Source organism: Leptonychotes weddellii, chromosome 11 (assembly GCF_054177405.1).
Source record: "Leptonychotes weddellii isolate Sample4059 chromosome 11, ASM5417740v2, whole genome shotgun sequence".
NCBI lineage: Eukaryota > Metazoa > Chordata > Mammalia > Carnivora > Phocidae > Leptonychotes > Leptonychotes weddellii.
The window spans coordinates 69,369,241-69,385,941 of record NC_138379.1 but is presented as its reverse complement, the minus strand read 5'-3'; the positions used below and the strand labels follow the sequence as shown (position 1 = coordinate 69,385,941).

The following is a 16,701-nucleotide window of genomic DNA, read 5'->3' as shown; positions in this document are numbered from 1 at the left end:
AAACAAATAATGCAATATATGTTAAGAAAAAAAAAAAAAGATAGCAGGAGGGGAAGAATGAAGGGGGGGAAATCAGAGGGGAAGACGAACCATGAGAGATGATGGACTCTGAAAAACAAACTGAGAGTTCTAGAGGGGAGGGGGGTGGGAGGATGGGTTAGCCTGGTGTTGGGTATTGAGGAGGGCACGTTCTGCATGGAGCACTGGGTGTTATGCACAATGAATCATGGAACACTACATCTAAAACTAATGATGTAATGTATGGGGATTAACATAACAATTAAAAAATTAAAAAAAAAAACAACCCATGCTGCTCCATAGCATTCCTCAGGGGGAGATCAAGACCCTTGGAGGCCTGAAAAGATTTGTGTCTCCTTCCCCACTCCCATAAGCAATATTAAATGATAAAGGATCTTGTATGCCAAGGAGTTGGATTGAAAATTGAGAGGGAGGCAAACCATAAGAGATGCTGAACTCTAGGAAACAAACTGAGGGCTGCTGGAGGGGAGGTGGGGGGAGGGATAATTGGGTGATGGGCATTAAGGAGGGCACTTGATGTAGTGAGTACTGGGTGTTATATGCAACTGATGAATCACTAAATTCTACCTCCGAAACTAATAAAAAAAAAGTTAAAAGTGGAACTACCCTAAGATACAGCAACTGCACTAGGTACTTACCCAAATAATACAAAAATTCTGATTTGAAGGGATACATGTACCCCAATGTTTATTGCAGTGTTATCAACAATAGCCAAATTATAGAAGAGGTCCAAATGTCCACCAGCTGATGAATGGATGAAGAAGATGTGGTCTACACACATGCACATGCACACATACTGGAATATTACTCAGCCATAAAAAAGAATGAAATCTTGCCATTTGCATGATGTGAATGGATCTAGAGAGTATTATGCTAAGTGAAGTAAGTCAGTCAGAGAAAGACAAATACCATATGATTTCACTCATATGTGGAATTTAAGAAACAAAACAAATGAACATAGGGGGTAAAAAAGAGAGGCAAACCAAGAAATAGACTCTTAACTATAGAGAACAACTGATGGTTACCAGAGGGAAGGTGGGTGGGAGGAATGGGTTAAATAGGTGATGGGTATTAAGGAGGGTACTTGTGAGTACTGGGTGTTGTATATAAGTGTTGAATCACTAAATTCTGCACCTGAAACGAATATTTCACTGTATGTTAACTAACTGGAATTTAAATAAAAACTTGAGAAAAAGAAATTAGGACTTCTCAGTAGGCTTTGCTTTTTCTTTATCTGTATTTTCATGGTCACTCTTTATTATTTTGATAGCTCAGATGACCATTTAATATGACATTGCTTATATCTTATATTTAGCAGGTACTTGTATTCTTAGGACTTTTTTGTTTTGAAGACAATTTTTTTTTCTCTATAAAAAAACAATTATTTTCAAAGAGAACTGCTTTCAAAGTTTCATTTATGTTGGTACATTAGAGAGCCTTAAACAAAACCTGTAATTATATAGTAATTGAGTTAACTATTTGTAGAAATTTATCAATTTAGTCTTATTTAATTTAGTCATTTACATTTTGCCAGTTCTCGTGTCAGACTCCTTCTCCAATATCAGCATTGTTCTGAACTATGGATGGATTGCTTGATCACTTTTATTGTTTAAATAAAAAGAGGCATTTTCTCTTATGGAAATTTTCTTTCTTTATACTTTGTGCAATTAAGTCAGAATTGTGGAGTTGAGGGTAGCCAAAGAGAATGTTAGGGAAATCTAAGCCCTGCCCGCCAACCAGACTCCTGATGACTTTCACATCTGGTTCTATTTGTGGAAATGGCCTTAGCATTTCCACAAATACTTATTTGCTCCTTTTATTGCTCTCACTAAATTCTGTTCAATGTCTTGCCAGTTTATGACCATTCAACTCTATTTCTCTTATCTGACCCCACCAACATTCTTTGGAATTGAAGCTGAAGTCCAGCTGCACTTGATGCTCTAATTTTTTTCCCCACCCTCTGCTTCTTCTATCTCTGTCCAATACCCACCTGTTACTCAGAACTCTCTGGACCCCATACAAGGTGATTGCTCACTCAAAGAACACACTGGTTGGACTTCCAGTTTTCTCCTTGATGGGAAAATCCAGCATATTTTTCCTGTAAGAAAGAGCTATGTTCCAGAATTATTTTTCCCAAGAATTATCTGCAATTTATCTTACCCATTCTTATACATTTGTGGCACACCTTTTGTTGACTGGCAAGCGTCATTTCAGCCACCTTGTGTTGACTGTCAGAGAACCTGCCACCTTTTCAGTAAGAATAGTGGCAGCAGTATTTGGGGACATTTCATGCACAGCTGTTGGGTTAGTGGGTCATTGACCTTCTAAATATTTAGCATTTTCATAGTGAAAGTTATTTTCACTCCTCTTCTCCAACCCAACTTGTGTTTCTCTAAGCTCAAACAACCTGTCCCAAACTAGAATGAAGTTCAGTTCCACCATAGATTCTCTGCTGTTGACTAGGAAATGTCCTTTTTGAGGAGATTCAGTGGGATATGACCAAAATCTCAGCCTTTCTTTTTATAATATTTAAGGGATACCTGGGCAAAAAGAAAAGAGTACTACCTATATCTTGCCATCAGCTTTTTCTTAGCTATGAACAGTTTAATGGGTTTTCCTGGAAAATTCTCTTATAAACCAAAGTTCAACCTCATCTGATTATAGAGAGCTGTAGATATTATGATGATCATGGTTTATATACACAGAGGATCCAGCAATGTCAATTTCAGTCTCTAGATCCTTCATTTCCTAAAACCACAGGTCAGAAATATGTATATGGGCCCATCTTTTGAAGCATCTAAGCATGCAGTCCTTTATTATCTAATAATTATTTTTATTACTATCATCTTTCATGAGTAAAATTTTCATGCACAAAATCCTCAAGGGCAAAGTATCAGTATGAGAAGTTTGTGGCAAAGCTTAATTCAATTTCCATCACAATCCTGGTAAAGCATGTCTGCTTCTTTAGCCTAAGGGAAGATGAATCATTTTACAAAGATTAAAGTTAATTTTTCTAAATGACTGCTTTTTTTGAGTCATTAAAGACAGTCCCTGGCTGCTTACTGATCCCCAGTCTGTGCCTTCTTTTTGCAACATTCCTCAGTGCTTTCTTCATCACTGACATTGTTTCTCCTGATTCAGGAGGACTCCACCTTCATTAAGTGGCTTCCTAAATTATGCATTCACTCAACAAATACTTACTGAGAGTCTATAATTGCCAGGTGATGTATTAGGTGACCAGATACTGTCCCTGTTGTCAAGAGACAGATGTAAAAAAAAGGAAATAGACAAAGAAAATCACTTAAAGTTTTTTTAAGTATTAAGGAAACAAAGGGTTGGGAAAGAAAAAGTAGGGGGTTCAGGGAGGGAGCTAGTTTAGGAATAGCCTCTAAAGGTAGAGGGAGGTAGCTATTTGAAGGATGGGAGGGAAAATATTTCAGATTGAGGAGGTAGCACATGTAACACCCCCAAGTCAGAAGAGACTAATGTGTGTGAGAAAGGGAAAACAGATTTGAATGGCTGCAGGGAAGTCAGGAAGGGAGAGTCACTGGAGAGATGGGCAGGAGGCAGGGGCTCAGAATGAGAGGGACAAATTCTACATGGATTATTGAGGTCTGGTTATCCAGAAAGTAGCCCACCAACTATGGAGACTATCAAACAAATCATCCAGAATTGTTTGTTTTTAACCTAGGCCCAGAACAGCTCTTAGTGGTCCTGCAGAGATAAGCCTTTTGGGGAAAGCAGGGCATTTGGGTTTTCATCCTCACTGCTGAGAAGCCAACACATCGGTTTACATAAGGGAAGGAGTGAGATAGTTTGATCAATGTTTTAAGATCATTCTTGCTGTTTGGTGGAGAATTAGACCGAAGGAGGGTGGGAATAGTGGTAAAAAAGAATAAAAGTAGGCTTAATTTCCCTGTATTTTGATATTTCATTTCTTTAAAGGATCTTGATTCTCCCATTTTGTGTTTTAGATAACAAGAGAAAGTAGAAAGCAGGACAGTGTCCTCCTAGCTTTCCTTGGTGCCACCTCTCTCTTCTTTCCTTCCTTCCTTCTTTCTTCTCTTAGTGAGCAGGAGCTGTGGATACACATTTGTCATACTTGTCAACACTCTGCTGAGTATTAAGCTAAAATAAATATTTAGAAAACTTTGTTCCTAAATTGCAATTAGACTGTGTATAACCAAGATATTAAGAGGATGAGATTTTATTTGCAAATTGAGTAGATAAAAACATATTTCTTTGGGGCACCTGGCTGGCTCAGTCAGTAGAGTATGTGACTCTTGATCTCTAGATCATGAGTTCAGGCCCCACACTGGGGGTAGAGATTACATAAAAAAAATAAAATCTTAAAAAAATACACACACATACACATATTTATTTCTTTGGCTTCAGGGGTGGGTTGTGGAGTAGAGTACAGCTCCATTTCCCCAGTCAGAGGATCTCTCAACCCTACCTCCCCTGGGGTCTCTCAAGGGTTAGTGTGGGTTTATTGCAGTGGTGAGAGGGAAGAGAGGACTCTTCCCTCTGTTTTTTTTTCTTTTTCCCAGGAAATTTGATGCCTTTGTTTGAGGAAACAAACTTAAGCCTTACAGGGTCTGTTTGCTACTTAAACTGAAATGATGCACACAAGCATAAATTTATCTGTGCCTGTGTTTTTTCCTCAGGTCTGAATGGTCATTGATTCTAGTTACACAGTTTTTAGGGTTTAGGGAACTGTGACAGATCTAATTATGTTTTTTGAGTCAAGATTTCAGTTATATTTCTTTTCATTATAAAGCTGGAGTAGTGAAATTAAAGAATTCCTGAAGAATTCCACAACTGTTATTCTCCTGCCCCCCTTATGGCAGATCTGAGGCTATTTTGATAGATAAAAACAAATGGAGAGTCTTGTTTATATAAGATACTAACTAATTAATTTGTCCAGAAATTACTAGTAGTCACCTTTGGACCAACACAGTTTTATTTAGGAAGAACCCAAGATTTCATTTCCAAGGTAGAAAGTCGATCTGATTCAGCTGTGATTTTACCTAATGTCCCACAGGCCTGTGCCAATCCACCATCTCCCCATACAAGAAGTTCAAGAAAACAAGGATGAATATCTTAATTCTTCTAGTGGAGCTATTCTATATTTCTAGCCTATGAGTGCGACACTTAGAGGATGATTAAGAAAAACTAGATCTTCATTAAATTCCTGTTACAGTGTAGTAAGACATCTTAAAGTAGAGAATGAAGATGATCAGACTTTTTCAGAGAAACCAGCATCTTCAACAGAAGAAAACTGGAATTTCAAGAAAATTTTAAACACAGTGACAGCCAATTTGAAGAAAATACATATTTGGAAAATACCTTCAATAATATCAGTATATGTGACCCTAAATCACTTGATACTGGGTCATGCAGTGATCTCCAAAGTGACTTTGAGAATGAAGATCTTCCCAAACAAGGATTAAATGAACAAAAAGCAAAATTGGTGAAGCAGATTCAGAAGAAAGAAGACCTTCTTCAGAGGTGAAAACTGGTCAAAATGTACAGGTCAGAGAATGACCTGTCTCAATTACAGTTGTTAATAAAGAAATGGAGAATCTGTAGCCAGCTGTTGCATTATGAGTTGCAACCAGCTATGTCTAAGGAGAACAAGAAACTCAGCCTGACTCAGTTCATAGACCACTGTGGGTTAGATGATAAATTGCTACACTATAATAGAAATGAAGAATAATTTATGGGTGCTTAATTCATAATTTTTTCTCCAGAATATTTTTGAGAATGGCAACTTAAAAGATACTTAATACATTTTAAAAGGAAGATAGAAACCATTAGGACTTGCAGAAAGGTATCTTAATGAACATCAGTTTAGGGCACTCTGTTATATAAATATAAACTAAGTTCTAAAGTGAAAATTTAACATTTTGGATAAATTTGTCAAAGAAAACTTGATATTTAAAGAAATGTGAAAAAAATTAAATCATGTTTAAAAAATAATTTGGGCATCTCTGGAAGTCAGTTTTAATACATTGTTTTGTAAAAAAAAAAGTTTTATTTTATACCACCTCACACTGGTCAGGTGGATAAAATTAATAACTCAGTTAACAACAGATGGCGAGGATGTGGAGAAAGGGGAACCCTCTTACACTATTGGTGGGAATGCAAGTTGGTACAGCCACTTTGGAAAACAGTGTGGAGGTTCCTCAAAAATTTAAAAATAGAGCTACTCTATGACCCAGCAATTGCACTACTAGGTATTTATCCAAAGCATACAAACAATGATTCAAAGGGGCACATGCACCCCAATGTTTATAGCAGCAATGTCCACAATAGCCAAACTACGGAAAGAGTCCAGATGTCCATCGACAAATGAATGGATAAAGAAGATGTGGTATATATATGTATGTATGTATATATATATATATATATATATATATATATATATACACAATGGAATACTATTCAGCCATCAAAAAAAAGAAATCTTGCCATTTGCAACAATGTGGATGGAAGTAGAGGGTATTATGCTAAGCAAAATAAGTCAATGAGAGAAAGACAATTATCATGTGATCTCACTGTTATGTGGAATTTAAGAAATAAAACAGAGGATCATAGGGGAAGAGAGGAATAAATAAAACAAGATGAAATCGGAGAGGGAGAAAAACCATTAGAGACTCTTAATCATAGGAAACAAATTGAGGGTTGCTGGAGGGGAGGGAGGTGGGGAGATGGGGTAACTGGGTGATGGACATTAAGGAGGCCACGTGATGTAAGGAGCACTGCATATTATATAAGACTGATGAATCACTGACCTCTACCTCTGAAACCAATAATACATTATATGTTAATTAAGCTTAAATAAAAAAATGAAGAAAAATATCTTCGATATTTGTGTTAATTTATACATTAGATTTGATTAATTCTTGGAAACAACAACTTAAAAAATCTTCCCATAACAAATGTGAACTATTATCATAGGCCTCTTCTTTATTGTTAGGAATTTGACAAATTAGTAACTTCGGAAATTAATAGAACTCAATTTGAAATTTGATTAAAAGACAAGGATTTTTGTATAAGACCCTCCTAAACATAACAATTAGTTCATTACAAGCACTTATTTTCCCAGGATGGGAAAAATTGGTTGGCAATAGAGTATTTTCTGTGACATACAAACTGGTGTTCTGCTAACACTTGCATTTTCAACTGAAAGTAACACTTGTATATTTGTTGAGTAAGTGCTGTATGAAGGAAATGCATGCACTTGTCATTGTCTGGGGAGAGAACTTAGGGATACAAAAATGCTTAAAATGTGGTTCTTGGCATGAAAGAACTTATCACATCCCTTGCCATCACTAAGGATTAGCTCCTTGGGCTGGGATCAGAGGCCCCAGATCCTGGGTGCCACAAGCTGCCCCCAGTGAGCATGGCTGGCTGAGGTCCACACAGAGCCACTTTTGAAGGAGAGACCTCTTCTGGGAGCTTGCAAGAGAGGCCATGGGTCCCAGTGGAAAATCTTCCTAGACTTGAGACATCCTGTTCCCTCATCAGCCCTCTGCGACATGTCTCTGGTACCTGACCTTTCTGAATGGGAGCTAATGACCCAACCAGAGCTACCCGCAACCCCTGCAGCCTCTCAGAACCTTTCTCTGCCTTGAAACAAGCATTCTGTCTCCTCGAATGTTAGTATGTCAACCTCAGAGATAAGTGAGTCCTTTCCCCCATAAAAATGGATGCAGGTTGTTTTAAGGTCTTGTAGTTTATCTATGGATAAATCAGATCTACACATGGCCAGTTCTTTTCCAATGCCACTGATTCTTTGGTGGATCACTTGATACTAATATAAACCTGACATCAACTCCATTCATGTGGAGAGCTCCAGGTATCAGTTTCCACACATTCCTGGGCATGTAGGATCTAACTAGTAAGTGATGTCCAAACTCACCAGAAGATAGTTGTTATTTCTTCCACACATGCATGCTTACAGGTGGGCCCACTGAAGCATGGGAGCGTGCAGTGTTCTTTGGTCTGGTGACCACTTTTATTTTTCAGTCCATTGCCCTTAGAAAAAACTCAAGTAGCCACTGTTCGTAACATCAATGGTCCAATATCAGAAGATAGCACGACATGATGCAGAACTGCCTTTGGCAACTTGTTTCCTTTTTTAAAAAAATTATGTTATCAAAGTTACATGTGTAAATAATTATAAAAGTCAAATAATTTCACAAGGCTTTTAATGAAAACCATAGCCCTCCTTCCCATCTCTCTCCACTGTCCTAGAGTCATTTTCAAAACTTTCACCTATTTCTTCCAGTTATGATCTCCAGATTTCTAAATAACATGCTTAAATTCCTACATATTGATTTTTAATTTTGAATCAGTTTATTATTTCTTGATATGAAAAATTAAAATTTATGGCTCCTGCACTCCTTCTACTCATCTACATAGTCTTTCTCTCTACCTATTCTCCCAGTACAGTTATACCATGATTTTGGGTTAAATCAATATTCATATTTGGTTAAATATTTAATATTCATATTTGATCAAATTAGTATGCATATTTTCCTTTTGGGAATCTTGAATCTTGTCCCAGTTGACAACTGAGATACCAAATAAGACAGAATTGATAAATATTTGTCTATATTCCAGACTTTGAAATAATAAATTTTCATCCCACAATGTAGTCATAATGCTGATATCAAATAATATTATATAAAATATAATTAGTAATACTAATGCAACTACTAATATAATAATTAGTATTGATAATTATTAGCATTGATAATACTAATTATTATTAATACTAGTATAAAAACTAATATAAAACAAGTATTAAGAGAGAGGTTGCAAAATGCAAACCCTAAAATACCTAGTTTGAATTGACTTTCTGTTCTGGGACAATAGGGACAGTGTAAAAGTTTGGGATAGACTTCGGGCAAGATGCCAGAATCCAAATGAATTACTGACTTAAATGTTAAACATAAACCTATAAAACTTTTGGTAACAAAGATAGAAGAAAAATTTAAGGATGTGGGACTAGGCAAAAAATTCTTAGACTTACCACGAAAAGCTTAATCCATAAAAGGAAAAATAGATAAACTAGATTTCATCAAAATGACAAGTGTTTGCTCTGTGAAAGCCCTGTTTAAATATATGTATATTTTAATTCCAATATAGTTAACATATAGTCTTATATTAGTTTCAGGTGTACAATATAGTGATTCAACAATTCCATTTAACACCTGTGCTCATCACAAGAGTGCTCCTACATCCCCATCACAAATTTCACCAATCCCCCCACTCACCTCCCCTCTGGTAACCATCAGTTTGTTCTCTATATTTAAGACTCTGTTTTGAAAGACTCTATTAAACTAAGGGAATGATAAACTACAGACTAGGAGAGAGAATTTGTAAACCACATTTCCAGAGAACTGCTAGTATCTGGAATATATAGTGAACTCTGAAACTCAAAATAAGAAGCAATGCAATTAGAGAAGTGACATTTCACAGAAGATATATATGGCAAACATCCACATGAAAAAATGTTCAACATCATAGTTCAACATCATAAGGAAATGCAAGTTTAAACTACAATGAGATATCACTACACAATTATCAAAATGACTAATACTAAAAAAATAAAGACAACAGCAAATGCTGGTGAGGATATGCAGAAATTGGATTGCTCATACATTGCTGGTGGGATTATCAGTGGAAAACAATTTGTGGTTTCTTTTAAAACTAAAAATGGACTTACCACATGACCCAGCAATTTATCCAGAGAAATAAAGACTTACATTCACACAAACACCTGTACATGAATTTTTTTTCATAGTAGTCCACAATTGGAAGCAACCCAGATGCCTTTACATACAGTAGTAAACACATGGTATACTACTCAGTAGAAAAAGGAACACACTATGGATATACCTAATAACCTGGATGAATCTCCAGAGAACTATGCTGAGTGAAAAAAAGCCAACCCCAAAAGATTACATACCGTATGATTCCATTTATATAACAGTCTTGAAAGGACAAAATTATAGAAATGGGGAGCAGATTGATGGTTGCCAGAGGTTAGGAACATATAGGAAGGATGTGGGGGGTGAGTGTGGCTATTAAAGTTCAGTAAGAGGGATCCTTGTGGTGATGGAAATTCTTTGTATCCTAACTGTCTCAATGTCAATATACTGGTTGTGATGTTTTGCTATAGTTTTGCAAGATGTTACCATTAGGGAAAAGGCAAAGGGTACAAGGATCTCTCTTTATTATTTCTTAAAATTGCATGTGAATCTATAATTATCTCATAACATAAAGTTTAATTTAAAAAATTAACAGGAATAGGAGTTAGCATGAAATGATAAAAGAAATAACCCACTGGGGCGCCTGGTGGCTCAGTCGTTAAGCGTCTGCCTTCGGCTCAGGTCATGATCTCAGGGTCCTGGGACCAAGCCCCGCATCAGGCTCCCTGCTCCGCAGGAAGCCTGCTTCTCCCTCTCCTACTCCCCCTGCTTGTGTTCCCTCTCTCGCTGTGTCTCTCTCTGTCAAATAAATAAATAAAATCTTTAAATATATATATATATAAAAGAAATAACCCACTAAGAAAGTAACATAAATTCAAATATAGTAAAGCAAAAATTAAATTTTAAGTAAAAATTGACATATCCACAATAATAGTGGGGCCTTTTAATATATTTCCACCTTAAGCTTATAGATATATAAGTATAATAAAATTAAGTAATAGTATAGATTTAAACAACACAATTACACAAGCTAGACCTGGTGGACATACATAGAACCCATCACCCATCAAATAGAGACTGAAAATACTTTTGAAATATTTATAAAAATTGATCATGTTTGGTGTAAGTTTATTTTTAAAAAATCTTATAGAGAATCTTTATCAATAAATAAAAGACTAAAACTCAATGGAAAATTAGTTTTAGTCACAATAAGGGAATTAATAAAATATGACACACAAATATTCGATACATTTATAAAATTTTGTTCAGCCTCACTAAGATTTAAAGTAAATTCTGTTCATTTGAAGATTTTCTACATTCCAATATGCCAAACAGGCAGTTTCCTCTAATTCAGTGTTATTATTCTCTGTTGCTGAGTATAAAACTTCCTAGAAAGCATCATGGCAATATATTAACAGTTATCTAAACATGCTTAGACAAATCAAAATCACAAGGAGATACCACCTCACACCTCTCAGAATGGCTAAAATTAACAACACAAGAAATAACAGGTGTTGGTGAGGATGCAGAGAAAGGGAACACGCTTGCATTGTGAGTAGGAATGCAAACTGGTGCAGCGACTCTGGAGAACAGTATGGAGGTTCCTCAAAAAGTTAAAAATAGAACTACTGGGCACCTGGGTGGCTCAGTTGGTTAAGCGACTGCCTTCGGCTCAGGTCATGATCCCAAGGTCCTGGGATCGAGTCCCGCATCGGGCTCCCTGCTCTGCGGGGAGCCTGCTTCTCCCTCTCCTCCTCCCCCTGCTTGTGTTCCCTCTCTCGCTGTGTCTCTCTCTGTCAAATAAATAAATAAAAATCTTTAAAAAAAATAAAAAAAAAATCAATTGAATAAAAATAGAACTACTCTATGATCCAGCAATTGCACTACTAGGTATTTACCCAAAGGATACAAAATAATGATTCAAAGGGGCACATGCACTCTGATGTTTATAGCAGGATTATCAACAATAGCCAAACTATGGAAAGAGCCCAAATGTCCTTCAACTGATGAATGGATAAAGATGTGATATATATATAATGGAATATTACTCAACCATCAAAAAGAATGAATCTTGCCATTTGCAACAACATGAATGGAGCTAGAGTGTATTATGCCAAGCAAAATAAGTCAATCAGAGAAAGACAAATACCATATGATTTCACTCATATGTGGAATTTAAGAAACAAAACAGATGAACACCTAAGAAGGGGGGGAAAAGAAATAAAAAAGAGAAGGAAGCAAATCGTAAGAGACTATTAATGATAGAGAACAAACTGAGCGTTGATGGAGGGAGGTGGGTGGGGGATGAGATAGATTAGTGATGGGAATTTAGGAGGGTACTTGTGATGAACACTTGGTGTTGGATGTAAGTGATGAATCACTGAATGCTACTCCTGAAACCAATATTGCGCTGTACATTAACTCATTAGAATTTAAATAAAAATTAAAACAAAACATGCTTAAAAACTTTGCAATCAATAATTCCACTTTTACAAAAAATTTTTAACACATAATAGTAAGCTTTGGAAGAAGATTTGACAAATTTCAAAAGTCAATATCATATAAGTTGCATTCCTTGACTCTCTGATGATAGTGCAATAGCATTAGAGTTTTGGAAAAAACACACAGAGAAACACATGCACATACTCATAAAAATCATGCATCAAGGAAAATCAAAATAGGTTTTGAAAAATATTTATAACTAAATGGCAAAAATCACATGACATTTGTATGATGAGCTTAAAAAGCAATTAGAAATGTAAAGCATTTACAGTCATCAAAATAATAAAATATCTAAGAATAAATTTAACCAAAAACATTAAAGACTTGTAGACTGAAAACTATGATAAGGATGAAAGAAATTGAAGAAGACAGAAATAAATGAAAAGATATTACATGCTTATGGATTGGAAGAATTAGTACTGTTAAAATTCCATACTACCCAAAGCAACCTACAGATTCAATAATGTTGTATGGTGACTACATTTATCATGGTGAGCATTGAGTAATGTATAGAATTATTGAATCAATATGTTGTACACTTGAAACTAATATAACATTATATGTTAATTATACTTCAATAAAAAATAAAAATAAATTACCATAAAAATTTCAATGGTATCTTCCACAGACTGTAACAAACAATTCTAAAATTTGTATGAAACCATGAAAGACCCCGAATAGCCAAAGCAATCTTGAGAAAGAACAAAGCTGCAGCATCATGCTCCATGATTTCAAAGCTATATAGTAATCAAAACCATATGGCAGTGACATTAAAACAGACACAAGGATCAGTGAAATACAAAATAAAGAGGCCAGAAAAAAATGCATACATATACGGTCAATTAATTTAAGACAAAGGAACCAAGACTATACAATGTGAAAGGATTGTCTCTTCAGTAAATGGTGTTGGAAATACTGGACAGGTATATGCAAAAGAATGAAACTGGACCACTTTCATACACCATTTATAGTAATTAATTTAAAATAGAATAAAGACTTGAATGTAAGATCTGAAACCATAAAACTCCTAGAAGAAAACATAAATGATAAGCTCCTTGACATCTGTCTTGGTGATGATTTTTTGGATTTGACACCAAAAGCAAAAGCAACAAAAGCAAAAATAAATAGGACTACATTAATCCAAAAAGTTTCTGCATAGCAGAGAAAACCATTAGCAAAATGAAAAGGCAACTTAGAAAATATCTTCAAATCATATATCTGATAAAGGGTTAATATCCAAAAATTATAAAGAACTCATAGAACTCAATAGCAAAAAAAAAAAAAAAAATCCAATTTAAAAATGGGCAGAAGATTTCAACAGACATTTTCCCAAAGAAAAAAGCACAGATAGTCAACAAATACATGAAATCATGGTCAGCAGGACTAATCATCCGGGAAATAAAAATCAAAACCACAATAAGATATCACCTCACATCTATTAGAATGGCTATTACCAGAAAGACAAGAAATAAGTGTTATCAAGGGTGTGGAGAAAAGGGAACCCTGTGCACTGTTGGTGGGAATGTAAATTGATGTAGCCACTATGGAAAACAGTATGGAGATTCCTCAAAAAAGTTAAAAATTGAATTACTGTGTGGTCCAGCAATGCCACTTGTGGGTATTTATTCAAAGGAAACAAAAACACTACGTTAAAAAGATATCTGCTCCCCCATGTTTACTGCAGCATTATTTACAGTAGCCAAGATATGGAAGCAACCCAAGTGTCCATCCATGGATAAATGGATAAAGAAGATGTGATGTATATATACAGGAATATTATTCAGCTATTAAAAATAAAGAAATTTTGTCATTTGTGACAACATGGATGTCCCCTGAGGGCATTACACTAAGTGAAAGAAGAATAACAAATACTGTCTGATCTCACTTATATGTGGAATCAAGAAAAAAAAATCATGAAAAGAGAACAGACTGGTGGTTGCCAGAAGCAAGGGGCAATGGGGGTGGAAGAAATGGGTAAATGGAGTCAGAAGGTACACACTCCCAGTTGAATAAGTCAATGGACAGCATGGTGACCATAGTTAATAATACTGTATTGCATGTTTGAAAGTTAAGAGAGTAGATCTTAAAAGTTCTCATCACAGGAAAAATTTTTGTTATGTATGGTTATAGATGTTAATTACACTTGTGGTAATCACTTTTCAATATGTACAAATATTGAATCATTATGTTGTATACCTGAAACTAATATAATGTACGTCAATCATACCTCAATTAAAAAAAAAGAGAGAGAGAGGTGAGGCTAGGACTGAAAACACATTTATTTTATTTATTTTTTATTGAAGCATAACTAACATACAATCTTACATTAAGTTTAAGGTGTACCACATGGTGATTTGACATATATATTATATATAACATATATATTACAAATGATCAACTAATAAGTCCAGTTACCATCTATCAACATACAAATTTAATATATTGTTGTCTATATCCTCATGCTGTACATTATATATCTATGACTTAATCATTTTATAACTGGGAGTTTATATCTCTTAATCCTCTTCACCCATTCTACCTACCCTAATCTTTCCTCAGGCAACAATTAGTCCATCCTCTGTATCTATTAGTCTGGTTTTTTTCTTTGTTGTTTTTTAGATTCCACATATAAGTGAAATCATATGGTATTTATCTTTCTCATTCTGACTTATTTCACTTAGCATAATGCCCTTAAGATCCATCCACGTTGTTACATGTGGCAAGATTTCATTCTTTCTTTTATGGCTGAGTGATATTCCATTGTATGTATATGTCACAACTTTATCCATTCATCTATCAATGGAAACTTAGGTTGCCTCCATTTCTTAGCTATTGTAAATATTGTTGCAATGTTTATTTTTGTTTTTTGAGTTAGTGTTTTTTGTTTTTGATTTTCAGATAAATATCCAGGATTGGAACTGCTGGTCTACATGGTAGTTCTATTTTTAATTTTTTGAGGAATCTCCATACTCTTTTCCATAGTGGCTCACCAATTTACCTTCCTGGCAACAGTGAACAAGTGTTCCCTTTTCTCCACGTCCTTGCCAACACTTGTTGTTTCTTTTCTTTTCTTTTTTTTGTTACTAGCCATTCTAACAGGAGTGAGGTGATACCTTATTGTGGTTTTGATAGCATTTCCCAGACAATAAGTGATGTTGAGCATCTTTTCATGTACCTCTTGGCCATCTGTATGTCTTCTTTTGAAAAATGTTCAGATCTTCTACCCATTTTTAAATTGAATTGTGGTTTTTGTTTTTGTTTTCTGCTATTAAGTTGTATGAGTTCTTTACATATTTTGGATATTAGCCCTTTATCAGAAATATGATTTGTAAATATTTTCTCCCATTCCATAGGCTGACTTTTCATTTTGTTGATAGTTTCCTTCACTGTGCAAAAGCCTTTTAGTTTGAAATATTACCATTTGTTTATTTTTGCTTTTGTTTCCCTTGCCTGTGGAGTCGGTTAAAAAAAAAATCACTAAGACTGATATCAAGGACCTTACCACCTATGTTTTCTTCTAGGAATTTTATGATTTCAGATCATACAATCAAGTCTTTAATCCATTTTGAATTAATTTTGTATGGTATAAGAGAGTGGTTCAGTTTCATTCTTTTGCATGTACCTGCTCAATTTAACCAACACCATGTATTGAAAAGACTATGTTTTCCCCATTGTATATTCCTGCTTCCTTTGGTTAGATTAATTGATCATACATGCATGGATTTATTCTTTTTTTTAAGTTTATTTACTTAAGTAATCTCTACACCCAATGTGGGCTCAAACTTATGACCCTGAGACCAAGAATCACATGCTCTTCTGACTGAGCCAGCCAGGCTCCCCTGCATGGGTTTATTTCTGAGTTCTCCTTCTGTCCCACTGATACATGTGTTTTTTGTTGTGCCAATTCCATGTTGTTTTGATTATCATAGTTTTATAGCATAGATTAAAATCATGGCACATGATATTTCCAGCTTTGCTTTTTCTCAAGAGTGCATTGGCTGTTCAGGGTCTTTTGTGGTTCCACACAAATTTTAGGATTGTTTATTCTATTTCTGTGAAAAATACCATTGATATTTTCATAGAGATTGCATTGAAACTGTAGATTGCTTTGTGTAGTATGGACATTTTGCCAATATTAATTCTTTTTTTTAATTTAAATTCAATTAGCCATTGTATAGAACATAATATGAATTCTTTAATCCATAAGCATGGTACATTTGTGTCTTCCTCAACTTCTTTTATCAATGTCTTACAGTTTTAATTATACAGGTCTTTCACCTCTTCGGTTAAATATATTCGTAGAGGGATGCCTGGGTGGCTCAGTCGGTTAAGCGGCTGCCTTCGGCCCAGGTCATGATCCCAGGGTCCTGGGATCGAGTCCCACATCGGGCTCCTTGCTCAACAGGGAACCTGCTTCTCCCTCTCTCTCCCTCTG

The 16,701-nt window shown here is 35.3% G+C and overlaps 1 pseudogene; it reads left to right on the top strand.

Annotated features, from left to right (window-relative positions):
• Positions 1-4,957: 4,957 nt before the first annotated feature.
• On the top strand, positions 4,958-5,773 carry LOC102734345 (swi5-dependent recombination DNA repair protein 1 homolog; annotated as a pseudogene).
• The last annotated feature ends 10,928 nt before the right edge of the window (positions 5,774-16,701 follow it).